The sequence below is a fragment of the Podarcis erhardii genome (genome assembly GCF_964252035.2).
Source record: "Podarcis erhardii genome assembly, chromosome: 8".
In the NCBI taxonomy this organism is placed as follows: Eukaryota; Metazoa; Chordata; class Lepidosauria; order Squamata; family Lacertidae; genus Podarcis; species Podarcis erhardii.
The window spans coordinates 34,231,886-34,251,997 of NC_138499.1; the positions used below are offsets into that span (position 1 = coordinate 34,231,886).

Genomic DNA, 20,112 nt, shown 5'->3' on the forward strand with positions numbered 1-20,112 from the left:
AATAGCAACTCCAGTTAAGTTGAATGTTAGGGGTATGCTCTTTAATATGTTTCTTCAACTGTGATCGCCATTGGTTACTATTCATGGTCTCCTGATTCTTAAGTGGGACTTGTAGAAAAGAAGGTTGTTTTCTTTTTCAGAGGAAGACACAGAATGAACTGATGTGTAAAACTACTGGGGGATGGGGGGATGGACTGTTTTGTACCAAGCAGCATGAAGGAGGATGTGCACCTGTACAACAGCAATAACTGTTTCCTGTAGAGGACTCAATATACATCTTCCTTTGTGAAAACCACTGCTGATTATTTGGAGGAAGCTGTTGCTGTGTTGACCACATAATTTGTGAGAGGGCCACCAGATACTATTTTGATAAAGTATCCAGGCAAGAGAAAGATAGCAGTGTAATTCCATTGCTGACTGGAAGCAATAATGGGTTGAATGAGGGCATGAGGCCAGTAAGCTGAAGGTGAATCTTGATGTGACATGGGTCCTGTTGGCAGGTGATTCTTGTATCCAGAAGTTGAGTAGATAATCTTTTCTTGATGGGATTTCATTTCCTCTAATGCAGTAATGGCCAAACTTGGTTTTGGGACTACAGTTCCCATCATCCCTGACCACTGGTCCTGTTAGCTAGGGATGATGGGAGTTGTGGTCCCAAAACAGCTGGAGGGCCAAGTTTGGCCATCACTGCTCTAATGGAACGATGGTTTATCTGCAGAGCAATAGTTCAGTAGCGAGGAGTGGGGAACAATTGGCCCTATAATCCTATCTGTCCTTGGGCCACACACCCTTCCTGGCCATACTTGGTGTTCAAAATTCCCAATGTGCCAGGTGCATTTTGCAACCGTGGAGATCTCTGGATGCCAGGTTGATGACTGACCTCTCCATCTAGCTGGCTAGTGCTGTGGTGTTGCATGTGGCAGCACCACAACAAAAGATATGTAGCTTGTGCTTCTGCACTGCCGTGTGAATTAGCAGACTTGGCATCTGTGTTGCCACATGAGCTGCAATCCTAGGTGCACTTACTTGAGGATAAGAAAGCCCCACTGGACACAACGGGGCTTATTTCCAAGCAAATAAATTTCACCACAAAAAAAAGATCCTTAGACATTCCATTGTGGTGCCCATAACTTAAGTTTAAGGTGCCATTTAGTGATTAGCTTATATATCTGCATTACTAACACGGCTCATATGACCCTGCTCCACACCACCCTTGAATGTTTTTGTGTGGCTGGAATGTGTCCTTGAATGATGTTTCTTGTTTGCCTGGATGGAGGATAGAGAAGGGATGTTTGGAAAAACCAAGCTACTGTACATATATAAAATTTGCATTCACTTTACTTTTGCCTCTGGCTCTGTCCACTAATGGCAATTGACTCCCAGAAGGTTGTTCAGAAGGGAATGTGGCCCTTAGGCTTGAAAAGGTTCTCCATCCTTGTAATTATGTATTTATTGCATGAGTCTTTCTGCATGCCAATAAGGGCAATGAAGAAGGCCCAATTCTTTGATTCCGTTGCATCTTCAAGTCGTCCAGTTGAACCTTTTTGTATTTTCTGAGGTCTACAGTATTTTAGATCTTTCGGGAAAGTGTTGCTGTTTGTTTGCAAGGCACTTTGAGGGCAAAGTCACTCACTTCCATAGCAGTCTTGGTCTCCTGGATCCATCTCTCTAGGCCTAAGTATCTAGCAGTGCTTTTTTACCAGATTTAGTAAGACAGCTGAGGCCGTTTTGTGACCAGGATAGCCTGTTGTCCAGGTGCTGGTAACTTCCAGATTGGATTACTGCAATGTGCTCTATGTGGGACTGTCCTTGGGGTTGCCCTGGAAACTGCAGCTGGTGCAAAATGCAGAGGCTTGAGTGCTCACTGGGATGGAATAGTCACATCATATTACATTGGTGCTGAAGAATTGCACTGGCTGCAATTAACTATCAGGCTAGATTCAAGGTGCTGGCTTTGGTGTACAAAGCCCTATCCAGGGTGGAGTGCAACATACAATTTACAACAAAAAGTCAACTAAAAACAGCAAACTTGATATTGAAATAAATTGATAAACTGTAAATAACAATAGCAGTTTAAAAACATATTAAACCAAATTTTACCCAGAGTAAACCTGTTTTGCTTAGAATTTCAGTGTGTTTGCACTGAGTAAAACTTAGCTGACTACCACTACAGAGCAGACTCCTCACCCTGGGATAGTAAATATACCAATACATTTCAAATGCTCAGGCAAACAGGTGAGTCTGTATTTGGCACCAAAATGATAATAGTGTCAGTGCCAAGCATACTACAGTCGTACCTCGGGTTACAGACGCTTCAGGTTGTGTTTTTTCGGGTTGCAGACCACCGAAATCCGGAAGTACTGGAACGGGTTACTTTTGGGTTTTGCCGGTCGCGCATGCGCAGAAGTGCCAAATCGCAACCCGCGCATGCGCAGACGTGCCCCTGCGGGCTGTGGGTTGCGGACATGCATCCCGCACAGATCGCATTTGCAATCTGAGCGTCCACTGTACTAGAACTAGATCAAGTGCATTCCAATACTAGGGCCACCACAAGGTAAATGTTGCTTCTTCTTTTTTGCATCACAATGTAATATACGCCCACCACCACCAGTAGTATGCAGAGAAGAGCTGCTTCTGAAGATATTGGGGCAAGGGCAGGGTGGTTCTGGGAAAGGCATTCCTTCATAGACCATCACCTTGAATTTGGCCTAGAAGTGAACATGCAGTCAATGTAAGTCCTTTAGAATTGGTGTTTTGTGATTCCATCCAGCTGAACTGGCAGCTGCATTCTGCACTAACTGAACCCCTTGGATTGTCTTCAAATGTAACCACGCATACAGCACACACACCACATTACTGTAGTTCTAACAGGAGGTTACCAGAGCACAAATCACTGTGGTAAGGCTGCATCTTATTAACACATAATCTTTCTTTTATAACCTAGGATTTCAAATATTAGTCATATTCGTTGTGAGGGACATGGATGCAGGCGTTCTACTTTGAAGCCTATGCCAAGAGTTTCCAGTCTGTGGTATTGATAACTTTTAGGTGTAAAATCCTTAAGGATGTTCATGCTGCCTTCATCTACCTCTGCATCTATTCGTTCTCCTGTGTTTTTTCATAGACAGTACTGTGCTAGAGAATTGTTTCCTGCTGTTCCATACTAGATATCCTTTTTGAGGTTTTATTACAATCAGGTAGCATATAAATGCTGTGAAATAAAATAAAATAACAATTTATTTCCCTGTTTATGCAGGATGGTGATGGTTAGAATTGAGGGTGTAATAGTATACAGTACATGACTGGTCCTCACAGTGCCTGAGTAAAAACATGAATTTGTCATTTCAGTGGTTGGTGAAAATGACATGCAGAAATCAAGCTGTGCAGGAAGACCTTTTGCCAGGGGTAGGAAAATCCTAAGGTGTTTAATAAAAGTGCTTAAAATCTTCGTAATTTTCTTCCCCAACCCATCCATGCACATGCTAGTGCTTTAAAACTTGATATTGGGGTTGAAAAAGAAACATTTCATTCTTCACAGTCCTACCATGAAGAACCATCACTTGTGTGGATTTGGGAGTTTGTAGGAATATATATTCTACATATTCATGGTCCAACTTAGCAACTTGTCAAGGGTCTAAATCTTTTTCTAATAGTATACTTGCATCTTACTCCTTTCAGCTTTCAGTGTAGAATGAGTTGGTGGACTGACGGGTGTGTGGGTGTGTATGTGTAAAATATGTGTATACACTATAGCATAAATATAGTATAAACTTGTAGAAAATGTGATGTTTACATAAACTGAAGAAATGTAACACCCTTTCTTGGGAAGAAGGGTTGGAATTCTATGTTTAATTTGTGAAGTTATTCACAAAAAGTTAGTGTGAGAATTTGCAAGAACTTAAAAAGTGAATATGTTCAACTCTAACTCTGAAACTTCATACTGTACTTGTGAAGTTGTAAATTGGTCCTGTAATGGTGAAGATTGTGCCTAGGTTTTGGGGTGGGGGCTGGGATTTTGATCTACTGTATTTAGTGGCTGTAAAATGATACAGTGAGACTGCTAGTTTTTTCTTTAAAGCAGAGATGGGGGAAACATGTGACTGTCCAGATGTTGTTGGATTCTAAGCCGTGTCAACTCCATCCAGCATGACCAAATGGTCAGGGATGGTTGAAATTGTAGACCAGCAACACTTGGAGGGCAGTAGCTTCCCCACCTCTGCTCTAAAGCTTACCGTACTTTAATTTACATCAGTGCAGATGTCCCAGCCCAGTGAGCTTATGGAGGTAGAGACTGCTCGACAGTCCTTGCATCCTACTGTATTCCTACTTGTGTGAGAACTCTGTGTGCATTTGAATCCTGCAGAATTCTGGAGGATGTCTCTCTCTCTCTTTTTTTTAGAATAAATAACATTGTGTTTTGGTGAGTCACTCAGATGTTCTGAGCAGAGGCAGGCCTGCAATCCTGTGCATGCTCACTCACTCAGTAGGATGTGTTTCTGAGTACATATCTCTAGGTTTTGGGTGGCATATTTGCTTACTGTATTCAGTATAGCCGTGTGATAGAATGAGGGGGGAGATTGTTGAGTATCTTGAACCCTATTTTCAAGCAGCAGAATTCTGTGGTTAGATCATCTGATCTGAAAATAGAGTACATTAAACAAACATTTGGGTCTTGTTTGGATGTTGTACAGGCTTCCTTCCCCATTTTGCACAGCCAGGATTAGTAGTTGTTAACATTTTGCTTTCACATTCTTTTAACTGCAGTTTGTGTCATCTGGTGTGATTAAAACTAACTATGGTTAATTTTCAAGGTTGTTGTTTTTTTAAAAAAAATAAACTGCCTTGTTGAAACTAAGAATATTTTATATTAACCACAATTCGCAGTTTGGACAACATGACAAGTCACGGTTAACTGCAAGTAGAAGTGAAAGCTTCTGAACTACACCTCTGAGTGGTGCAGGAAGAGGACAGCAGAAGGGAAATGTACAACTTAAAGAGGGCTAGGCTGAGTCACATAACGCTGAAACACTTTTTAGTGTGATGCCTGGACACAGCCACATTGTTAAAGTTGAATTATTTAGAAATGATTGAGGGAATTGTAATAACTGGGAATGCCAAATACTCTAGTGATTTTGTTTTAGCGTGAATGACATAATCAGTGGTAAATAGAGAATATTTACAGTTTGTTTGTTTTTGTTTTATAGCATGCTTGAGATGTATCTGAATATTGAACCTTTCAGACACATAACCTGTGCTATTGATTTGACTGCCTCATTGAGTCTTGGTAAGTTGTCTTTAAATAATGCATATTAAAATAGCTATTTTATGAATGAAAATGTAGTTTTATGTAATTGTATCCATAAACTATCCATTTTGTTCTTTGAGAAAGCTGCTGTTGTTTTATTTTTATTATTATTATTTTTTTGCTGAAATTTTGGCCTCATACATGAAAATGATTTGTTGGCTAAAACGCACTAAACATTTAATCAGAGGTCAGAGCACCATAAGAAAGTGAGGGAAAGATTGTATCCACTTTGATCACACCTATATCTGTCTGGGGTAATGGAAATCCTATTGTATGGTCACACATACTTAGTTGGTCCAGCTGTAACTCCTAATCTTGATTTTATGCTATGTAAATGAGCTCTGCACTTGCATGCATTCTCCTCCCTCACGCCCAGTTTAGTTTCAGACCTTAGTTTGCTGCTAGCATCCTAACTGGCAAAGCAGAATTGTAAAACCAGTTTAAACAATAATCTAGAATTCTCATTTGTAGACAAACCTCTACGTGTTAGTAAACTGGAAGGTGAGGAAGGAAAGCTGAGCATGCAAGAAGTGAGAGCAAATAAACACAGTGCCTTGTTCATTGCATCTGAACTGGCCTAGAAATTCAGGCTTCTTAAATCAGGCAATTATTCATATGTATAGATGTGTGTGTGATATATATAATTTTGACGTCTGAGACATTAAGGCCAGGATTGCCAACCATTTCTTGGTCCATGGACATATTTTCACACTAGAGGAATTGTCATGGCATCACACACAAAACAATCTATTATTCTTATTGGTACAATAGAATTATTATTTCAAGCCTAATTTCAGCTGGGCAGAGGGGACCCTGCAATTACCAGGGAAGATCTCTATGGATCCCTGTGTACCTGTGGGTGTCACAATGGAAGCACCTGCATTAGAGTGTAGCTGTAGACTTGAGGACTATAGTTTACAAAATGTAGTGTGCTTCTCCACCATCTCCTTCTAAACAGAGTTTGAATATGAGGGGATTATCAAAAGCAGTTTATGATCTGGCACAGGAACCTTTCTATTGAAAGGTGCTGTGAAATATCCCACAGGAAAGTTTTAAGCCCTTGTACTAGTTACCCTTTTGGAGCCTCCTAATAGTTCTTTTGCGACTGTTGTGACCTTAAAATGTAAATAAAAGCTGTAATTTAATTTTATCAATATTTTGTACTCACTTATATACTTCAATCAAACAGACCCTTACAATCCAAGGGGGTCTTCAACTGCCTATATCCTCATCTTAAATTTGATGAAATCGTTACCTATTTTCTATTCCTGTGACATATTGTACCATTATAAAGTGGCTAAATTGACCTGAATCTCCCATTTCAAGTTTTTGTTCATTGGAATTTCTTTTAGCCCAGTAGTTGAGCCACAACTCTCTGTTTTTTGAAGGAGAACCTCCTGATTTGATTGGCTGGAGTTGTGACAGCTGGGAGAAGCTAGCCAGGACTATAATTTTAGCAAGGGAGCTTCGAGGGAGCGCACTTTACAAGCAAGAGTGAAGCCCCAGATAACAAAGTGACAATATAATGTGAGTGAGCCAGCAGGGTGAAGCTTAGGCAGACTATACTCCTCCTAACAGATCCCAAATTCCATAGTAAAGAAGCTCAATAAATAATAATTGGTTTCAAATAGAAAGCCATCGGTGTGGGGGCTATTCAGTGTATTGCACAGAATATTCCACACAAAATGGTTTACCTGCTAGACAGAAGTCATGGGTTGTGCTTGGTGTAATGAGCATCTAGCCATCAGAAAGGAAGTTGAGGTTGTTGCATGTGAAAGACATAATTTAGTTGGAATGAACAAATATCCTCCTTGTGTGGTATTCAACTAAGTTTTATCCAGAGCAGACCCATTGAGATGAATGATCATGACTAAGTTAAACCTGTTTAGTAAGTAAGAAAGAGTGATCAACCATACCAGAGACAAAGGTCAAGAAGTATGAGGATTGAAAAGTGATATTTAGATTATTCAGTGATGAGTTATCAGTGATTTTTGTGATGACATCCTCGTAGTGCCTGCATGTGGACTATCATTTATTGGGCCCATCAGCTCCTGCCTCCCTTCTCCACCATAATGTCTGTGAGGATACAATTAGAAGCTTTTGCTTCATTTTTAACTAACCAAAAGTTAATGTAGTGTCCAAACCCAGACAAACTGTATGGTTTGTTGAAACAAGTTAAGTTCAAACCGTATTTTATGAAGATGTCTTAATTAAATCATAATAAAATAAACCACACTTTAGGGTTTGGACATAATGCTAGGCTTCCAATCTTCTCACAACTGCTGCAGGATACAGGGGCAGGGGTTGTAGTACACAAACCCAGGACTTGTTCATGTAATAGATAAATAAAAGTTTGTTATGTCTAGATACAGTCTGTATCTTTTGTAGACAAATTTTAGAAGTATTGCTGGCACAGACATAATCTAGAAAGGCCAGGCTAGTTGCATAGTAGACTAGTGATCTATCTTGGATTGGTTATAAAAGAGACTTGTTGTCTAGATTAAATTTGATACTTTGAATGTACTGCAGGCTGAAAAACCTGGATAGTAGGTTTGATATTTCATTGTCAAGATGCCTCTGAATGATATCCTGAGAACTGTAGCCAGTAATGGTGCATGTTAGTCCCACAGGGATGTACAAATACTGGAGAGGAAACTTCTTAAGCACCCAGAGATAAAAACAGCCTTAGTGTGATTTGACCTGTAGATTTAAAAAAGCAGGTATAGTAGTATCTTCTGTGCAAAATCTTATGTAAGTGATGATTCAGGCTTAAGTAATAGAATACAATATTCCTGAAGATGTAAAGTGTTAGTAGATTCTGCTCCCTACCGAATACACCCCAAATTGTCTGTAACATGAAAGAAAATACTTCTCCCTTAATGGACCTTTTATGTTTAATCCATTGACTTGGTAGGTGAGTATAGATTTTAATAAAGTAATGTGCGTGAAATTGTGTTATTCCATAGAGATAGCAATTTGGCTTAAATATGCTGCACATTTGAGATTTGGCATAAACTTCAGTTAGATATCATATCAGCATATGCTCACATAATATGTTGATGCTGAAGAAAAAGCATATATAAAAGTATTACCAAAATGTCAGAGAAGGGTAGCTGTTTTACTTATATTTTTCCTACTACAACAGATTGTTTAAGGTAGCACTGAACAAAATCTCTGATCCAGAGACAGATAGTATAATGTATTCATGTTGAAATCAGTGAGACCTAGTAATGACTGATTAATTTGTCATCTTGAGTTCTGCACGATTTCATGTGACTAACTTTCTCTGGATTGTGGTTAATACATTTATTGTGACATACACTGACAAAGCAGGTTCTAGCCCACAACAGTGTATCATGTGATGTTTTATTGGTATCATTCTTTGGCATGTTTCAGCTGAGGAGCTCATTTTTGTAACATACATTTTTGATGGAACCGTAAATGGGATTGATCAGAGAGATTTATTCCTTAGCAGATGAATAAATCATTTCTTTTTTTCATGGTCTCACAAGAGCTACCTGATGCCATTTACTGCAACTATTTTGTTGCATAGTGTTAAGTGCTGGCCTTCACTGGCAAAGAGAGCACCGCAGGTGGTGTATGGAGGTTGCCCAAGTGGCAAGAAAGGTGCTTTCAGTAACCAATGGCAAGTCTTGAAATCAGGTGTTTTGAGGTAGACCTGCGGTGGTGGAAGCTTTGCTTTTGTGGGATCCAAAGTCTGACAGATCCCCAAGGGGCCTGATTTAGGGGCCCTGAGCTACACCATTCTGGAACTGGCACAGTGAACTATGAGAACACTCCAGCCCTAGTCTTTTGTCCTGGCTGTCACAAGCACCAGGGCTTGAGTTACAATGGTCATCTTGGTCTGAGCTGGCCATGTAAACCATGGGTAGGCAAACTAAGGCCCGTGTTATTTGTGGGGCATAGGAATTAGTTCATTCCCCCCCCAAAAAAATATATATAGTCTGGTCCCCCACAAAGTCTGAGGGACAGTGGACCGGCCCCCTGCTGAAAAAGTTTGCTGACCCCTGATGTAAACAGAGATTAAGAATGGACAGTCATACCTTTGCTCCATATTCCACCCATCTCTTATATCCACTTCCTTTCTTAGTGTTAGAGGACTATATGTTCTTGGTTTTAGACGCAGATACCAGCTTGTATGTAGTGCTGTGATTTAAAAATATTGTTAAAAAAATATTCCTGAATCTTGCATAAAAAGTGTAGGTAGACTAGTTACAGCTCTTGCCCCTCTGCTTCAGATATTGAAACACCAGGAGGTATTTAACATAGGTGGAGAGAGAGAAGTGCACACCTGTGCACTGATTCAGCCCACTAACTTGGTTGTGTCAAGCCTGCATATAATAAAGCAGATTGTGCTTTAATTGTTGTAACCCACCCTGGGACCTTAGGGTGAAAGCGGGGTGAGGAAGACAAATCGCAGAATCATAGATGGTCATGTATTCCATTTATGCAGAGAGTGCAAGTGAGAGGAGGGGGAAGTTCTCTTGTGAGTGTAGAATAGCAGCATTGGGTGCAACCCTATGCTTCAGCTGCATGGATGACACATGTTATAATTTAATATAAGCTGCATGGATGACACATGTTATAATTTAATATATCTTGTTGAATGAAATAAAATGGTTTCAAAATCAGACCTTCATGGCAGATAATTTGCATGTTAAGTATTCTTTATGGAAGTGTGTGGTTTGTCTAGAAATGGATTCAAAGAATAGGAATGTTAGAAAAAATAATATTTTGTGTTGTTTTATGTTGCTTATTCTAAATCTGGGTTTTCACATTAAAATAATAGTTGTGTAATGGAAAATGGTTTTTCTAAATTAAATCTTAAGTTCTGATAGAGAGGATGTGTTACAGATTTGCCAATGAAAGAAATGTCACTTTAATTTGTGAAGAACACGTAAGATTTTAATTTTGTGGCCACAAACAGGACAACTGAATTCTTACCTCTTCAGAGATGACCTGGTGCATATTTGAAGCCAGATCCTCCCCCCAAAAAAGTATTTGCTATAAGCCTTACTGAGGATGGTAAAAGATCTACCCAAGTGAGTGCTTGACAGTAAATAGTGCTAATTAAATACAGGGCCTGACAATGACACTGATTCTTGGATGAGGGCCAGTAGATTTGTCTTGGTTTTCAGAAAATTTAATTTTCTAGCTCTGTTTATCTACCAGCTTGTTAAAAGATCTAAGGACACTTCAGTGTGATGATGCCGCTGACTTTGCTGTTTTAAGCTTCTGCTGGAAACAGCTTTTGCATTGTTATTTTCTCAATTTTTGATGCTCAGACTGTGAGTGCTTATGTAACTGAAATGGCACTACCCCCACACAAAAGCACGTCCTTACAGACCTGGGCGTGTAAATTTTGTGTAAGTACAGTAAATGGGGGGGGGGACTTCTAGGAGTGATGAGTATGCTCAGTAGCTATGCAGTGCTGACTGACAGTTGGGTTGGCATACAAAAAAGGGGAGGTGGAATGGAATCAAGTGTACTTCATCTGGCAACATTTTGTTATAGGTCCCACTTGTTTTTTATTCTAGTAGTAAAAATATATGCATATACTTACTCACTTGGTGTTGTGTTAAAATGATTGTTGTAGTTCAGATTTGTAAGTATTTGAAGATTTGTAAGTATTGATGCTCTGGTTTGTGCCCAGTATTTCTCTCAATTGCAGCCAGAAGGTTACGACTAGCAAGCAAGTAAAATGGTATGTTCAAACAAGAATGTGTCTTGCAGTTTCTTTGTATAGCTTAAAATATGCATTTTGACCTTTTTATTTCTATTACCGAGGCTTGGTATGTACCCCTCCTGTTTCTGCAAGGCTGGAATCCCAAGATTTGGTGGCAGGGTCCAGGACTGCAGTTTTGAGCTGCTGATAATGGTTACTTCCACACTAGCAATGTGTGAAAGGTAGCAGCCATACCACAGAGGCATACAAAGCAGCTATTGCCATGATTTTTCACATGTAGTTGCATCAAAACTTGGCTGTTCTTCTTGTACTGATAGTGGCATGACCTTCAGCTTCTTTACTTTCAGAAAACATTAGAAAGTTATTATTACAGCATATAATTAGTAGATCCCTTGAAATTGTTGTTGTTTAGTCGTTTAGTCGTGTCTGACTCTTGGTGACCCCATGGACCAGAGCACGCCAGGCACTCCTGTCTTCCACTGCCTCCCGCAGTTTGGTCAGACTCATGTTTGTAGCTTTGAGAACACTGTCCAACCATCTCGTCCTCTGTCATCCCCTTCTCCTTGTGCCTTCAATCTTTCCCAACATCAGGGTCTTTTCCAGGGACCCACTAAAGGATTGCTGCTGATGGGGGATTCATGGAAATCAGTTCCATAGCAAAGCTGAGAAGGGATGTCAAAGCCCTACATGCAGTTGTAGCATCTTCTTCCTCTGGCAGTGAAGTTCAGTTATTTAGAGGTGTAATTTTTTACCAGCACACCACACTGTGTGTGTATGTTCATGGAGGGGGGCAGAAGGGTCCTGTTGCTGCTGCAGTTTTGTGAACACTACTTCTGCCAGCAGTGTGACGTTGTTGCTCCTCAAGTACGCTTGCTTAGAAGGAAGTGCACACAAATGTCACCTTAATCCCCAAAGAGCTTCACTTGCTATGTCCCTGTGGAATGAATGAAATGCTTTCAGATTCAGTCAATGTGCTACTCTTCCTTTTCAAGTAAATTTATGTAACAGGCACAGCAGTACACTATTTGAATCCCAAAGAGTCATGCCACATTGTAGCAGAGAAGGACCAGCAAAGCAAAAACTTCTGTATTTCTTCTCCTTTCTTTGAAGTAAATTGCAAGTTTATTTTATGAAGGGTGACAGATTTGGGGCTAGGAATAACTTCGACTATGCCTGTCCCAAATAATTCCCCACCCAAATTTCCAGTTGGGCTACATAAGGCAAATAAGCACTTTGCTACCATTTGTGGTTAGTGGTTGGTGGGTGTTTGCATCTGTGAGACACAAGCTACCAGTATCATTGTAGCTTCAGCACTAATTCACATGTTGAAAAGATAGCGCCCCCTCCCCCCTCTGGGTTATTTCCATTGCATCAATATAGCTGTAATAGTGAGGAGAATGTGACCTATTGTTGAAGATAAACATTTCCTGCCCCTGCCCCAAGACAGGGGGGAAATGGAGAGTGTACTTAAAACCTTTCATTGGGCCCCTTCCCCCCTAGTTTTTTTTAAAGTATTAAACTTCCTGTTTGCACTACAGAACAGATGGACGTCTAAAATGCAGTGTCAGGAAACTTTTTTAGTGTTTGCAGCATTCCTAACAGAATAGCTCATTTTGCATGTGCTTTTGCTTATTGTTGGGAAGGAGACGAGTAAGCAGCTCCACATGGCTGGCATTTTAGAGAATGGAAGAGTGGCCCTTCTTGAAGTTATATTTGTGGTAATGCAAATGTGTGGTGCTGTCTGCTTCCAAGAGCTATGAGGATGATCAGTGCAGCCATTTTGCAGAATCTACTGACTTGTCCTGCTTAACAGACAAAAATTTCTCATATTTGGCATGATTTGGGTTTTACTAAACTTTCTGCCTCAAGAACCATAGGTGTAGATAGAAGGACCAGTTAAGAGTGGATAGGTTTTGGATTGCATACTGGCACAGGGAAGGTGCTTCAGGGGATAATAGAAACAAACAGGGGATCATGAGGAAATAGTGACATAGCTGCAGAATCTGACAGATATTTATGGATCTGTATCCCAGAGACACTTGGGACACAGGTCATTGTTGCTGTTTTTCATTGTTTCTGAGGTTTGCAACTTTAGGGTTACCCTGGTTCCTTAATTACCGGTATGTCTGGACCATTTGGCTGCAGTGGTGTCTGTGGAGTTAGTGGAGCACTGTGCAGGCAGTGCTGTCATTCTTTTAGGGATTTTTATCCTATCTTTTGAATTCTGTCCACACACCCCCTGGAGTGTCACAGATGCACAAAAACAAAATGCAGTTAATACAGTGGAACAACAACATATTTTTTTTAAGAGTTGAATAAATCCGGCATAAAACTTTTTCTGCCATGGATTAAAAATTAATTACAATTTTATGGGAGATTAAAAAGGGAGATTAAAAAGGGTTTTGTCTGGCACTGAAGAGGTAACAAAGTCGGCACCAGGTGAACATTGTTGGGGAGAGCATCACAGCATGCGTGTTTGATTGCTTAGTATTTTAGCCTTAGTTCTTGCATTTCTGTTTTCATTTTTCTACATAGCGATATAACTCTGTACATTGTGATTTAGAAAACCACATTCTGATTTCAGTATTGTGAATATATAGTACTTGTTCAAACACAAGTTTATCTCAGTTTATTGCCTTGTAACCACAGATTGAAGTCGTAAGTTAAAATAAATGTAAGGAGGCATCATGCCTTAAATAAAACAGTAAAACCAGTTTGTTTTGTGTTTTCACTTGGTAAAATCCACCCTTGCCTCATTAGATATTTGGCTAACACATAAAGGAACTACTGTTGTAAATTCTTATGATTTCTGCTTCATTGTAGTTTTATCATAGATTGTAGTTTACAAGATAAGTCCATTGCTTAGAGTGGCTCTGTTCTGTGTATAAACTACCTTTCAATATCACCTGGAGTGTTTAGTCCTCAGAAAATGATGGGGCATGATGATTTCTTAACTCTGAATTAGTGTAGCTATAAAAAAGAAAATGAAATCTGTTTTGTCACAAGTCTTGTAAAAGAGAACTTATTTAGCAACTGTTAAAGATGGAAGTGCTTTTCGCATACTAATTTAGGCTCTGTCCCTCCCACCCCCACCTCCCGCAAAAGCCAGCAAGAGCCGCCGCACGCTCTTTAAAGAGCCTAGTGCCGTCAGTCCCTTCTCCCTCCACGGGGAAGAGCCCCCAAGAGCCGCAAACAGGCTCCACGCGCTCTTTAAAGGGAGCGCGGCTCTTGGTTGGCTTTTGCGGGAGGTGGGGGAAGGGACAGAGGGCAGCTTAGCCGCGCGCAGCCTCTTCCGGGCAGGGGGAGCCCTCATCCCGCTGCCCAGAAGAGGCTTCGTACGGCTATCCCAGAAGACAGAACAGCAAGAGGCTATCCCAGAAGCCAGATGCCTCTTGCTGTTCTGGCTTCTGGGATTCAGAATTTTTTCCCCTTGTTTTCCTCCTCCAAAAACTAGGTGCGCCTTATGGCCTGGTGCGTCTTATAGAGCGGAAAATGCGGTATTCGTAATACTATGGATGCATTGATTTATAGGACTGCAACAATGTTTCTGTGTGAACACTTAGTGTACAGTATTTTAAATTATTTCAAGTTTCATAGTTAAAAACAAAACAACTTATTTCTCCTTTCACTATGCTTTCTTTCATCCTAAATATGTTGAACGCTTTCCAAAAGCAAATTTTTGGAGTTGTGGCATAGTTATACTAGACTTTTTTAAGGACAGTAATTTTCATTTTAAATATAAAAGTCTTAACATGTCTAGTTCTGTGCAAGAATAATTTTTTTTGTCATATTCTGTATTATCAACTTTTAAAGTATATAGTTTGATTACAGGGCAGGATTCATAGCCTCAGCACAATCATTGTTGTTATGTTGTTTTCTACTACACATTGCTATGGCTTGACAGCCAACTGCTGTTGTGAAAACTGGATTCTGTGCCAGACACCTTTTTATCATACTTAATGAGAGTGACATCTTGGTATTTGTAGCATATAGACCTTTTTTATAACTTCTGCAGAAAAACGTTTGGTCCTTGTTTTTTATTTTATTTTACCGAGGCCAGTAAAATGTTCTGTTCAAACTTGAATAGGTATGTAGACTTGTTTTGTTGCAAATCGTGTCTGCATTTTTAAAATATCAGGCTCCTCCCTCAACTATCAACCACAGTTATTCCATAAATCTATAGGAGGGGGAGAGAGATGGGAGTGCAGGGGCTTTTCATCAGCTCTGCTGAAAGAGCAGCAGCTTTTGGCTTCTCGTCTCCCTGAAATCTTTCCATTCCAGCTGATTGCTACATAAACTCTGTAGCTAATAAAAAGTACCCAAGTTCTCCACCCCCCCATCCTTTTTTCTTTTTGTGCCATGTATTTTATATTGTAAGAATTGTTTGATTGACATTTGTGTTCTGGGAGCCTTTTTTGGCCAGAGAGAGCATTCCACAAACGGGGAGCCATTGCAGGAAAGGCCCTTGTGTAGCAACACAACCCTCCAGCCTTCTCAATGAGGCATATGGAGAAGGGGCTCCAGCCTTCTCAATGAGGCATATGGAGAATGGGCCCCAGATGCTGATAGCAGGGTCCAGATTGGTTCAGATACATCATTTTTAAGTGTTCTAGGCAGTTACCTGCTGTAATGTGGTTCCATTGTTTCTTTGTGGTAAGTTGAGATAAAATGTAGTGAGCATAGCCATTTAGCTAGTAATGGGTATGGGTGAAGACTACTTTTTAATGGTCAGATATACTTGGTTTTTTATGATTCCCCACCCCCCAGCCTAACCATTTCCTAATTATTCTAATCTAATAATTGATGGTTTCCCCAGAGCTCATTGTTAGGCAGTTAAGACTGAAAATGTGGATTCATAGTTACTCCATCCTGCTTTGTTATTGGTCTGCAAAGTGGTATGTTAATTACTGGAACTCCAGCTCTGTTCTAGCCCTGGAGTGTATTGGGGACAGGCTTCAATGGAAGCAAATCTGGTTTTGAATACTGCTGCCTTCTTCTAAAAAGAATAAGAATCTCTCAGTCTAACAAAATGTGTTCTTTCATAACAGAACGAAAGCCCAAAGTTTTACCTAGAAGCTGTGTTTTTGAAACATATGTTGAAACCAGCCCGTCTCTTGGGTTAAAGTACATATGAAAACTATACTATATACACATTTGATCATAGCAACAGTAAGTCGGCTTAAATTAAAAATCTAAGATGTCCAGGCTCAGACTTTGGCCAGCTCTCAGAGCTGGATAGCAGCTGGTTTGCCTTTCCATTCTTGCAGGAATGTAGCAAATGTTGTGGGCTGAAAGAAGGAAGGATAACAAATTTAGTGCCATAGGTCAAAATCAGCTTCTTTAAATAGTACCTGCCTGATGAGCAGTGGTGGGAAGGGGATCTATGTGGATGATGAAGGTGTACTGTGTTTGACAATCCATAAGTAGGATTTCTGTGGATGACTATTTTATCTGCTTCTGTATTTAAGATTAATATGAACCACAACGAGTGTTCTGTAAAAAGATGCAACTGGCAATGAAAAGGAAAAAGAGGCATCTTTGCCTACACAACTACTATATTTAACCAGTGCTAATGAGCAATATATTTCCCATAATATCCTAACTAGACTAAAGGATGTCGAGAGACAAAATATTATGGCAGCTGTAAACAAAATTTGCTCCCCCATATTCTATGAATTAAATATCTTAGATAGCAGAGCCAATTACGTCACTAAACTAATAATCCCAGCCCAACGTAGGGCTTTTATGCTGGCCCGTTTGAATGTTTTTCCCTCAGCATTTGTCAGGGGAAGATATCAAAACATTCCTAGAAACAAGAGACTCTGCAGATGCTCTATGAATGTCCCGGACACTGTAGAGCATATTCTCCTTCATTGCCCATTGTACAGTACGCTCCGTCAACGCGTGCTGTCCCCTCTTTTGGGTGGTCTGGAACCGCAGCAAGGTGAATGTGTGGGATTCTACCTATCCGACGTTGACCAAAGGGTAACGGCGGGGGTAGCCGAGTTTTTGGTAGCAGTCCTCCAAGGAGCAGGTTAACAAGGAAAACCACTGACTCTATATGTATATATATATATGCATTTAGCAAACTGCTGCCTTTTATATATTTTTCAAGGCTTTTATATGTTATTTTCTCTTTTAAGGTTTTATTTCCATAATGCCTAATAAAGGTTTGATAAAGTAAGTAAGTAAAGTAAAGTAACCAGTGCTAGTATATTCATTTTTGCCAGTTCCTTTGCACAATATATTTCATTGATGTACTGTACAATATATTACATTTACACTTGATTTTAAAACTGCTTTTTTAAAGATAGTACTGTTTTAACAGCCAGTCATACTTCATCAATCTTCCTAGTTGTGCCTCAGACTTCAAGCCCTGTTAGAATTTCTGAAACCAGTTTTGCTATTCCTGGTCTTGTACACTACATTAGAGGTGTCAAGCATTGACTGTAGGCCTGTCAATGCTGTCAGGTGCAGTAATTTAATTACCAGCTGCAACAACAGTGGTAGGTCTGACTGTTCAAGAAACTAGCTTCCATAAGATGTTACATCGTTTGCTAAAGCGGTTGGCCTGGTTTAGCTTAACACAACTTAACACCTGTTAAGTTTAAATGTATGAGTGCTCTGTGTGTTAAACACTGTTTCCTTAAGCAGTAGAAAATTAATCATGGAGTTTGAGCTAAATTGGTTTCTCCCCATAAAGAAATAAAGCATTTTTCCTGATCGTTAGTCAGTGGGTGGTGTGTGTGTGTGTGTTTTTTTTTAATCGCCCCATTTCCAGGTATTACATATAAAGAACTTCAGGAGATGCACGCCTTGATGTGTATTCTAAACAACAAGGGAGTTAGGTAAGCATCCTGAACATAGTTTCTCTTATTTTATCTCAAGTCTCTATCAGGGTAGGATTGTGAGAATACAATGTGTCCCAGGACAGGTACAATGCTCTACCTTGGAGGGATCGCCATAATCCTTAACAGAGCCCTGATTCTGCCCTGCCCCTCTGCTTCCAGCGTGCATGTGAGTAACACAACATGCAGTTAATATGGAACAGGTATCCCCGTCTCATAACCCCACAATACATAGACCTCTAATTCCCTAAGCTACTCTGCTATGCTGCCTGCACACAGGCACATATTGGAGAAGGGGAGAAATGGGGTTGCTAAGCCCTGTGGCAAGGATAGCCAACGTGGTGCCCTCCACAATTTGTTGGACTCTACTTTGATCCCTAACCATTTGCCATGCTGGCTGGGGCTAATGTGGGTTGAACTCCCAACATTACATGGATGGCATTATATTGGCTATCCCTAAAGTCTGGAGATTCCTTTGCCTATGGTCACTCTGCCCATGTTTGAAAGATCATGTCCAAATAGGAAAAAAGGAAACTTCAAATATTACTAATCCCATATTTATTAGTTCTGATCCCACTCCCACTCACTGGTCTTTCTGAAGTAAAGGGAATTTATTCATGCATGCAGAAATTTTTGTGTTAAATTTGATGTTTATAGATGGAGCTCCTAAAAATTGCATGAATGAACTTGTTGGGGTATCAGTTTAACACTGTAAACACTGAATTAGCAAGTTCTGTTCCTTCATTGTATACCTGAATTTAGCCAATTGAAACCATTATATAGGCTTCTGCTCTTTACTTCATTTCCTTGCAGTTGATGAATTTTGATGCAGCCTCATCGTACATTATTACTGTGTGTTCATTTTCAGTGGGGGCATGTGTGGGTATTCTGATGTTAGTCATATTTGGAATGAGTGGAGGTAGTGCAGACGCAGTAGAGCTTGTGATGTCCCTGTGATCTTTATTTGAGTATGAAGTTGAAAGACAAGTTTCCAGTGCACAGTACAGCGACAGGCCAAAGCCTGCTCTAAGGCGGCTCCAAAGCACTCACAGGCAGCCTGTCGCTGTACTGTGAATTGAGATAAGCTAAAAATGGAGGTGCACACTCATCTTGATTCCTATGCAGGCAACATTTAGCAAGTTCTTTTGCAAAAATGGCTTGCTTTGCTGCTGTCTGCTTAATCTTGTTTCGGTATGTGTTGCAGATTCTCACTTGCAGGTTTTGCCGGTGAGAATATCAATCAGCTGTAATCTTTGTGGAATATATATATATATATATATATATATATATATATGATGGATTGATTTAAATCTAGCTAATTTTAAAATTATTTTGATTGCCAAGAAAAGTAATGGTTACAGTTTCAGCCTCCTTCGCAATTACCTGACAGTAAGCCTCACTGAATACAGTTGGACTTGTTTCTGACTAACCATGGACAGTATGCTCTGAAGTGGTACACACTTTGAAAGTTCTGCATTCAGAAACACAATTTTCCCTACCTGTTGTTTTCAAGATAATTTTCCAGATACGCATCCAATTTAGTTGCAAGATTTAATTCTGTCCCCAAATAGAAGAAAAAGGTAATGTAGGTAATGTCCATCATTAGTAATATTCAGAGTGAATTTATTGAAATCAGTGGACTTAAGATACTTGAGTCCACTGATGTTCATTTTGTCTTTTCTGAATATGCCTTAATGGTAGATATCACCCAATATTTTTTGCTAACTGCATATACATGTAATTCCTGTGAGGTTTTATTGTGGCCCTTGTACAGTGGTAATTGTTTAATAAACTTTCCCGCTTTCCCAATGTAGGTTCAATTAATGACCTTTGAACTACATTGCTTGTAGCTCTCAAAACTGGAATTATTTCGTTTGCTCTTATTAATCATTAGTGAAACCCTTTACAGCTCTTGAAAAGCTCTGAGAGTTTACATTAGTTTTTAAGAGCTAAAGCTTCTCTTACTAATTAGCTTCCTAAGCCAATTAGAAGATTCATTTTACACTCTAGTCAAAGCAGTTTCATAGTTTGTTTAGCTTTTAGCAAAGGTCGTATATAGTTTGCAAGAAAGTCAGATGTTTCTGTTTCTACTTCCTCTATATAATTCTCATTCAGCTGTTATGAAACTGTAAAATGCACACTCATCAGAAGCAAAGTGCATGTGAAAATATAATCATTTTTAGTGTCCACATGTTTCCATCCTCCAGTTTGTTGCAATTCTCCCCCCTCCTGCAACACCATTAGGACAAGCA

General features: G+C 39.8%; 1 protein-coding gene across 10 annotated transcripts in view; it reads left to right on the top strand.

Moving 5' to 3' along the window:
• NCOA2 (nuclear receptor coactivator 2) overlaps positions 1-20,112 on the top strand; it is a 130,232-nt gene that overhangs the window by 6,428 nt on the left and 103,692 nt on the right. For 9 of the 10 annotated variants that reach the window (XM_081873977.1, XM_081873975.1, XM_081873982.1 and 6 more), the window contains exon 2: positions 5,205-5,284. The exons of the other annotated variant lie outside the window; for it this stretch is intronic. The gene's annotated coding sequence lies outside the window, so the exon portion shown is untranslated. The remainder of the gene's footprint in view (positions 1-5,204; positions 5,285-20,112) is intronic. 10 annotated transcript variants of the gene reach the window in all.